This window comes from Helianthus annuus, chromosome 15 (genome assembly GCF_002127325.2).
Source record: "Helianthus annuus cultivar XRQ/B chromosome 15, HanXRQr2.0-SUNRISE, whole genome shotgun sequence".
Taxonomy (NCBI): domain Eukaryota; kingdom Viridiplantae; phylum Streptophyta; class Magnoliopsida; order Asterales; family Asteraceae; genus Helianthus; species Helianthus annuus.
This window is the reverse complement of record NC_035447.2, coordinates 44,651,550-44,661,097: the sequence shown is the minus strand read 5'-3', so window position 1 is coordinate 44,661,097 and position 9,548 is coordinate 44,651,550. Positions and strand designations below refer to the sequence as shown.

General features: G+C 40.4%; 1 non-coding gene across 1 annotated transcript; it reads left to right on the top strand.

Moving 5' to 3' along the window:
* The first annotated feature begins 8,004 nt into the window (after window positions 1-8,004).
* LOC118487715 lies at window positions 8,005-8,111 on the top strand. Its single transcript, XR_004882658.1, has one exon. It is a non-coding gene; the product is annotated as a small nucleolar RNA R71 (small nucleolar RNA).
* The last annotated feature ends 1,437 nt before the right edge of the window (window positions 8,112-9,548 follow it).

Here is a 9,548-nt window from a genome sequence, read left to right as displayed (position 1 = left end):
ATTTATTCAACCCATGTAATACACAGGGGTTTTTAAAAACATAACTTTTTTATTATTTGGTAAACAATGTTACATTTATTCAACCCGTGTAATACAATGGTTTTAAAGATATAATTTTTTTTATTATTTGATATATAATATTACATTTATTCAACCCGTACAATACATATGGTTCTTATAAATATAACTTATTTTATTATTTAATATATAAAATTACATTTCTTCAACCCGTGCAATAAAAGAGCCTTTTAAAAAGATAATATTTTATTATTTGGTATATAAATTCATTTATTCAACCCGTGTAATACACGGGGTTATAACCTAGTATTCAAATAAAGTGATATGATACATTCCATAAATTCAAATAAACATTCAACCAAAATCACAAAATAATATGAAAAAACCCATAAGTACTAAAAATCTTCAGTCAAAAACATCAAATACTAAAAATATGGTGAAAAGTTCAATATGCTACAAAGATTTATTACATGTCGGTTTGGTTCGGTTATGGTGGGTATGGAAAAAATGATAACCATAACCGACCCGCTACTTTCGGTTTAAAAAAATCATTAACCGACCCACCGGTTTTTTATTTGGTTCGGTTTTTTCGGTTCGCTTTTATTGGTTAATTCGGTTATGGTTCGGTTAATTCGGTTTTTTGCACACCCCTAATAAAAAACACAACTTATATTAATTTAAAAAAAGTTACATAAAAGACAATCCTAAAATATAAAAAAAAAAAACCTACTTAATAAATCCTAAAAAAAGATCAACTTATCAAATCCTACAAAAAAAAAATATGAAGTACTGGAAATATTAAAGTGGGGAACTCACTTAAACTCTGTATTCCCGTCGTGCCTATACTAGATCTTTGCGATCTCCACTCGATGGTCGTAGGTCAAGTCGCCCGCAGAGACATGGTCGGAACAAACATTAAACCGATCCAACCTCGGTTTGAGCTCACGCCATTTGTGTTGACACACGTTTAAGTTGTGACGCGTGTTCTCGACGTGTTGTTGGTATTGTTGGAAAGCTCGCCCCCAATACGCGATTTGACCGTGTTGTACGGTACGTTGTGCGTCCACAATCGATGTCACTAGTGCTATCTCCTCCTCTTCGTTCTAATGCATAATTTTCGACTTTTTGGTTTGGGTTTGGTGGAAGAAGCATGGGAAAAAATTATTTTGGGTTTGGGTGAGTATTTATAGGTAAAACATGTAATTTAAAAAAATGAGTTACCATATCTGACTGCCACCCCCAACCAGCTACATCGAACCAACCAATCAAAGCCAACCATGTCACAATGCCCTTCCTGCCTCACGCCAGCGAGGCAACGCCATGGCCAACGCTAGCCAGGCGTGGTCTAGCCAGCGTTTTTGGCATTCCGTCGCCCCAACCCACGCCCCACACCCCGCGGTCTAAGAAGTGGTGTGCCCAATTAATTATTTTAAAATAAAGAAAAAACAAAAAAAATTATGATTGGTTGAAAGAGAGTGAGGCTCACCATTGACCCACTCTCTCTTCTTCATCGAAATCAACTCCCCATGAGGTAATCTTTGATGTCGGCGGTGTTGCTCACGCGGTAAAGAAGTTTACCGCTTCCACCCTATGCACCCTTAGGGTAAGAGGGATGGGTGCGGCATGGTGTGCGGGGAAGCTATTTGCCGCGAGGGGAATGTGTCGCCAACACTAGTTTTGACGCAAGGTGAAGTGAGTGGGGGTAAATTGTTATTGCTTGCGGTGAAGAGGAGAGAGGGGGTAGTGATGGGCCCCACTCTCTTTCAACCAATCACACATTTTCATTTTTTTTTTAAATATGGTTTGGATGAAACCACCCTTTGTGATTAAGGGCAAGAGGAAAGTTGGAGAGGGGAATTGACATGCCAAGAAATCATTGATGAGAATTTACCTCATGAGGGGTGCACCCCCTTAGGGTGGAAGAGGCACCTTCGGTGACCCCTTCGGTGACCTAAGTTTACCGCACGACATGTGGTCGCCAACCTCTATTCGGTGAGCGGGGAGTGGGGGATACGGTGAGTAGTCACCGAATGTAGGAAGAGAATAGAGGGGGGGGGGGTTAATGGTGGGCCCCAATCCCTTCCAACCAATCACACATTTTTTTATTTTTATAAGTAAATTGTTTACCACTCTCCATGTATTTGAGCACCCCTAGTGATTGAGTGCAAAACGGGGAGTGAAGGGGGTAGTTGACATGGCATGAGATTATTGGGTAGAGAAAAAACACTCCCCATTTGAAGAGCAGCCCTTCCGCCCTTAGACCGCTGGGTGTGGGGCTTGGGTTGACATGTAGCGGAGATGAGCTCCATCAGGCCACCCCAAAAAAAGTGGGGTGTGAAAGGGGCGTGGGCTAGCTGGCGTGGATTGACATTTGGCAGCTATTTTTTTTTATTTTAATCATAGAATTTAACATATTAATTTTACAAACACCTATTTAATTAATATTAAATAACTACAAAAAAATACATTACATCACAAAAAATCAATCGTCTTCATCTTCATCTTCGTCTTCAACGTTATCAAATCTAGGAAGTGTTGAAACATGTTGTACCAAATCAGGTCGAAGATTTGCATTTATTTGTCGTGACTCGATTAGATTGTCACTAATGTCTTCGTTATTTGATTGGGTCTCCTCAGGATAATATTCAACTACTGCCCGACCTTCATTCTCTAAAATCATGTTGTGTAAAATGATGCACGCGTACATCACGTTTCTTATTTGATCTTTTTGATACATCGACAAGGCATGCTCAAAATGCGCCACCTTTTCTGCAAAATACCAAATGCTCGCTCGATTTCTTTGAGTGCTGATGTGTGTGAGTGTCGTAGGTTTTTATATATATTTTTAGCCCTTTTTACACGTTAGTCAAGTTTTAAATTTATAAAACATGATATTTTACTAACACCAAACACACATATGGGCAAGTGCACCCATCGTGAGCGTAGTATAGTGTTGGTAAGATACCGAGGTCGTCCAAGGACACAAGAGCTTTTAATACCGGTTTATCCTCGACGTCTAATCAAATCAAAAGTTTAGAAAAATGTTTTAAACTAGAAAATAAAAACTAAAAATGCTGAAAATAAAAATAAAACAAAAACATATAGACAAGATGAATCACTTAGATCCGACTCATGTTTAGTGTAACCGTTGATTATTTCCGCACTTTTGCACTTTTTAAGAGATTATCTTAGTTATTATAGTAAGCCCATCTTTTGAAGGTGACGTTACCCTCAACCCAGTAGTTTGAGTCAGCAACGATACAATCCTAAGGGGTTGGATTATTGAAAGATAATTAATTAAGTTATTAATACGTAACGTGGTAGGCCCCTCTTTTGAAGGTGACGTTACCCTCGGCTAAGTAGTCTGAGTCAACAGGGATACAGTCCTAAGTAGCCGGGTTAAAGTTTTAATAGTAGCTTACATATGAGGGGATCAAAGAGTTTGGACCCCCGCCATCCAATACCAGTGGGTATTGAAGGAGGTCCTACTAAAATTGACCCAGGTCCTTGCAGGATCTATACACTGAACAAGGCAAGACTCTTACCAAACCATTCCCTTAACCCCCGACCAGGTAGCCAACATATCTCCATATAGACCGTGGAGATATGAATGGTGAAAATCTTTTATTTTATATAGACAGTAAAATAATGCCAAGATACCACGGACAAATGATAAGGAAGATTCACCTTCAACATAAGAAACTAGTTATTAAAGTCATTATACATAACCAAATAAAAAGTGCGAAAAGATAAAGTGTTACACTAGACACTTGTCTTCACCAAGTGATGTAAGAGACTTAGGCAAACATGGCCTTTGATTGTCAAGAACTTTTACGATCAATCTTGGATCCCGAGACTACTCACACACTCTATGATGGATGACGGATGATGGTGGTGGATGTGGGTTGTGATGGTGGTGGTGGGTGGGTGAAGTGTGAGAGATGTGGTTTGCCAAGGGATGGTTTGCAAATGAGCCAAGCACCCCTATTTATAGTCTGCACAGAAGCCCGGACACGGCCCCGTGTCCATTTGGCACGGCCCCGTGTCCACCCATCTTCTCTTTCTTCATTAATTGTAGTTTGTCTGCATTAGTTGACCACGCCCCCGTGTCCGCTGGGCACGACCCCGTGTGCAGAAGCGTATCTGTACTATCAAGATTTTCATAGATTCTGCGAATCTTATAGTTGACCACGGCCCCGTGTCCGCTGGACACGCCCCCGTGGTGGGTGATAGATGCTTCTACAACTTTGTCTTTTCTGCAGACACTTGGGCACGCCCCTGTGCTCATTGAGCACGGGGCGTGTTCAGCCTTTTGTTCTCTTGTTTTTTGCTTGGGAGGATGCTGTCGAGGGGTCGGGCATGCCACGTTTGTTCCTTTTCTTGTATTTATGTTGGATTTAGCTGCCTTTTTGCTTCTTTTGTTCAATTGAGCTCATTTAATCCTAAAAATACAAAAGGAAGACAAAAAACACATTTTTTCCAACATTAGTACTAAAAAAGGGTTAGTTTTATGCCACATTTGATGTAATTTATATGTTGCATTTTGCGCACATCAAATACCCCCAGACTTGAATTTTTGCTTGTCCTCAAGCAAAACTCTTTATAATGTGGTTTTACACTCCCAAATGGAACGGGTAGAAGAGAAGGTTTTTGGGCTTGTCATAGAGTGTCGGGATTTCCAAGATTCTTTATTAAGTTTTATTTTTATTTATTTACAATCCTATTCGTCATGATTTATTTAAAACGTTACATAAGATAAATTACTTGTTAGGGCATAACATGCCTTTTTAAAATTTCATTTATATACAAGTTCACATACCTCACGGGGGATCACTCAACACTCAGCCGAAGATGTATTTTAGTGAAACACTCGAGAGCGGCATGGAACTTACTCCTACCATAAGCTTGCCAAGCAATCAATCCTCCTCCTTTTTAACTTTACACCTTTGTAAATATCAATAGGACTTTTGGGGTGAAGGGTTAGGCTTGGGTTAAAGGTAGGTGGTTAGTAGAAAAAGGCGAAAGGCGTAAAAAGCGTCGGTTTTCGTAAGACTTTTTATTTTGATGAAGCAATTCTTCAAACAAAGTTCTTTTTGATAAACTTGTTTGTTCATTTCTTTTGGCTTCATCATCAAATTATTATTATTTTTTTATAAGGAAGTCATAAGAAAAACCGAGCTTTGTTACTAAAATAAAGGGTTTAAAATGAAAAAGGGTTTTGGTGGGTAAAAGGGTGTTTGTTTTGTGTTAAGAAATGAAAAGGTTTAGGCTCAAAGGGGTTAACTAGGGGGATTTTGGGTAGATGGTAAAAAAAGAAAAAGAAAATAATGGTGTAGAAATAAAAAGGGTTAGTCCTAATGCCTCCATCATTTACTTACTTGGGTTTAAGTTGGTAAGGACCGGGAATGTTAGAGTCGTAAGAACCAAGCGGCTATTCACACAAGAAACGAAAAATGAGCATTTAGTTTAAAGATGTATATTTGTATGCTCAATAAAGGCTCAAAACTCACTTTTTGTGGGAATGGGTTTTTATGTGATCAAGTATATATAATCAAATGTTAATTAAACTTGTTATGCCTTTTTATAATTTTCTTATGTTGGTTCTTTTTATCACGACGCTATCGGTTGTAAATTTGTAAAAATATAACCTTTTTAGAACTTGACATTCCCAAGTTAAACCTAGACAAGTAAAAAAATGAAAAATTTTTGAAAAAATTTGGGGTGTTTAGCGGTTCCAATAGAGTTTTGTGTAAGGCTTGTAATTAGGACTTGCAGGATTCAAGGTTTTAGCTTCCCCCCCCCCCCCTATTTAAATTACACATTGTCCTCAATGTGTCCAAAAAATAAGTTTTTAGGTTGATTAAATGTGTAAAAAGATGTGAAAAGCAAAAATTTATGTTACTGGGCGTCTGGACACGGCCCCGTGGTGTCCAGGCACGGCCCCGTGTTCAGATCGCCAGTAACAGAAAATAAAACAAAGTAACAGAAGGCTAGACACGGGGGCGTGTTCAGCGAGCACGCCCCGTGTCCAGTTACCTGAACTAGGCATTTTTCTGCAGATGGTTGAGCACGGGGCGTGTTGGCTGAGCACGACCCCCTGCTGAACTTGCTGTAATGAAGAAAAATTATCGGGTGGCCCTGTTTTTGTGCATAGGGTGCTGGTTCAAGTTTCCCTTGGTATCCTTCACCATCCCGAGTGTGTTTTATTCATGAAAATTAAAACTAAAGTAGAAAACATAATAATTAATCTAAACTAAACTAAGGATAGTTCCGCGGAATGCCTCCGTGGTGCGCCACGTTTATAAGGGTCCTTGGCTAGACCCAAAGCTTGGTCATATGTTACTCAAATGGGAAGTTTTGCATCCCATGTTGCACCTTCGGAGAGCATCATCCAAACTCGAGTCTATGACCTTCATGAAATTGACCGGGTCGTCGTCTTCTACTCTCTTCTCAACTCCAAACTTCATTTCCTTATCCCCAATCCTCAATGTTAGCGTTCCACCATTCATGTCTACCACAGCTTGGGCCGTAGCTAGGAATGGCCTTCCTAAGATGAGTGGTACTTCGGTATCTCCCTCCATATCTAGTATGACAAAGTCGATCGGGAAGACAAATTCGCCGACTTTGACCAATAGATTTTCAGCGACACCTTGTGGATATTTGACGGACCTATCGGCGAGTTGTATGCTCATTTTTGTAGGGCTTGTTTTCCCTAGGCCGAGTCGGTTGAACATTGATGCGGGCATGTGGTTGATGCTAGCCCCGAGGTCGGCTAGTGCATTGCGAATGGGGGATTCCCCAATCGAACAAGGAATTGTGAAGCTTCCAGGGTCAATCTTCTTTTGCGGGAGTTTGTTGAGTAGCAAGGCGGAGCATTCTTCGCCTAAATTAAATGATTCAGTTTTCCTTTTATAAGTGAAGAAGTCCCTCATAAATTTTGAATATTTAGGCATTTGAGTTAGGACTTCGATAAATGGAATATTAACATGCAATTGTTTTAGCAAATTTTTGAACTTTGCGAATTGCTCATTGGTCTTTTGGCGAACTAACCGACCTGGGTACGAAACCGGAGGATTCTTGGAGGGCTCTTGAATTGGTGGAGAAGCCGTCTCTTGTTGGGGTGTGGGTGGAGTTGTGGCTTGGCTAGATCGGCTCTTTTCAGTTGGAGGCAATGGAGCTTCCTCGGGACCCACGGTACGGTTTCTCAATGTGATGAGATGTACTTGCGCTTTTGGGTTGGTTTCGGTATTACTTGGTAACGCGCCTTGTGGTCTCTCGGAGAAATTTTGAGCTAGTTGATTTAATTGTTTTTCAATGTTTTGAATACTAGCTTGTTGATTTCTAAAATTCGATTCCAATTGTTGAAATCGATCCGAGTTTTTCTTTTCGGTGTCGAAGATGAGGCGAGATACGGTATCTTCAAGCCTTTCTCGTCCCCCTTGTTGTTGAGAGAAATTTTGTGACTCGTTTCTTGGTTGTTGAAAGTTTGTTCGTTGGTTTAGATTTTGTTGGTTACTACTATTGTCGGGTTCTCTCCAACCAAGGTTAGGGTGGTTACGCCATCCTTGGTTGTAGGTACCCGTTGGAGGACCTGATGGCCTAGGTCTATTATCAATGTAGTTTACCGATTCTGTTTGATTATCTACTTCTTTCATACAACTCCAATTTTCATGTGGTCCGCCACACCCCTCACAAGCCATAACCGAGGCCGTTTTTGCCATATCTAGCTTTTTTATTTTTGAAGAAAGGGCCTCGATTTGAGCTTGTAAAGAAGTGCTTTCATCAACTTTATGGGCGCCCGGGGCAATAGATTTATTGCCTCGGGGAGTGTGCCACTGAAAATTGGTTTGAGCAATTTCCTCAATTTGATTATATATTTCATTTGGGCGACGATTACCTAAAAGTCCCCCGGAGCTAGAGTCAAGTGTTTGTTTTGTGTGTGGCAACAACCCATTATAGAAAGTGGATACTTGTTGCCATACCGCAAGACCGTGATGAGGACACTTTCTTAGTAGCTCCTTGAACCTTTCCCAAGTTTCATATAAGGATTCCCTATCCTCTTGTGAATATGTATTAATTTTAGTCATTAATTTAGCCGTTTTAGCAGGAGGGAAATACTTATATAGAAACTTTTGGCTAGTTCATCCCAGGTGTTTACCGAACCAACTGGGAGGGTATTAAGCCAAGCCTTAGCTCGGTCTTTTAGTGAAAATGGAAATATTCGAAGGCGGATGGCGTTGTTTGATGCTCCATTGATCCGAAAGGTATCACATATTTCTAAGAAATTAGTAATATGTAGATGGGGATCCTCGTCCGCAAGCCCATGGAAGGTTGTGGAGTTTTGAAACATTTGTATCAAATGCGGCCGAAGTTCGAAGTGGTTGGCTTCGACATTCGGTGCATTGATAGCGGCGCCGAGATTATCGTGAGGGTAATATCGATAATCCGTGAGGGTACGTTGGTCCGCCATTGGAAGTGGGTCCCCCGAAACTTTCTCTTGGTTTTTAGCTTTAAGTCTTCTTCGTAGAAAGCGTTCGGGTTTGTCTAGGGGTTCTTTTATGTCTCTACTAGAACTGGAGCTCATACACTGCATGAAAAGTTCAGATGTGGCGCCTGGGCTCCAAGTCCTGCAATAAAAACAAAAATAACGTTGGTCAGAAGCTTCACCACGGCCCCATGCTCAGATGAACATGGCCCGTGGTTGGAGATATAGTGATTGTTTTCCGGATCCCTGTTACTGGGGCGCTCGACATGGCCCCGTGTTGCACCGACACGACCCCGTGCTTAACTCTCTGTAACTCGGAAAATAAAAACTGCCAGTAACAATGTTCGGCACGACCCGTGTCCGACCAGGCACAGCCCGTGCTGAGCTCTGCAGAAGCTGAAAAAATTAAGAAAAACAATTAGGCCGTTGATTTCTAACTTTCTTAAAATCCTTGTGTCCCCCGCAACGGCGCCAAAAACTTGATGTGTGTGAATGTCGTAGGTTTTTATATATATTTTTAGCCCTTTTTACACGTTATCAAGTTTTAAATTTATAAAACACGATATTTTACTAACACCAAACACACATATGGGCAAGTGCACCCATCGTGAGCGTAGTATAGTGTTGGTAAGATACCGAGGTCGTCCAAGGACACAAGAGCTTTTAATACCGGTTTATCCTCGACGTCTAATCAAATCAAAAGTTTAGAAAAATGTTTTAAACTAGAAAATAAAAACTAAAAATGCTGAAAATAAAAATAAAACAAAAACAGATAGACAAGATGAATCACTTGGATCCGACTTGTGTTTAGTGTAACCTTTGATTATTTCCGCACTTTTGCACTTTTTAAGAGATTATCTTAGTTATTGTAGTAGGCCCCTCTTTTGAAGGTGACGTTACCCTCAACCCAGTAGTTTGAGTCAGCAAGGATACAATCCTAAAGGGTTGGATTATTGAAAGATAATTAATTAAGTTATTAATGCGTAATGTGGTAGGCCCCTCTTGTGAAGGTGACGTTACCCTCGGCTATGTAGTCTGAGTCAGC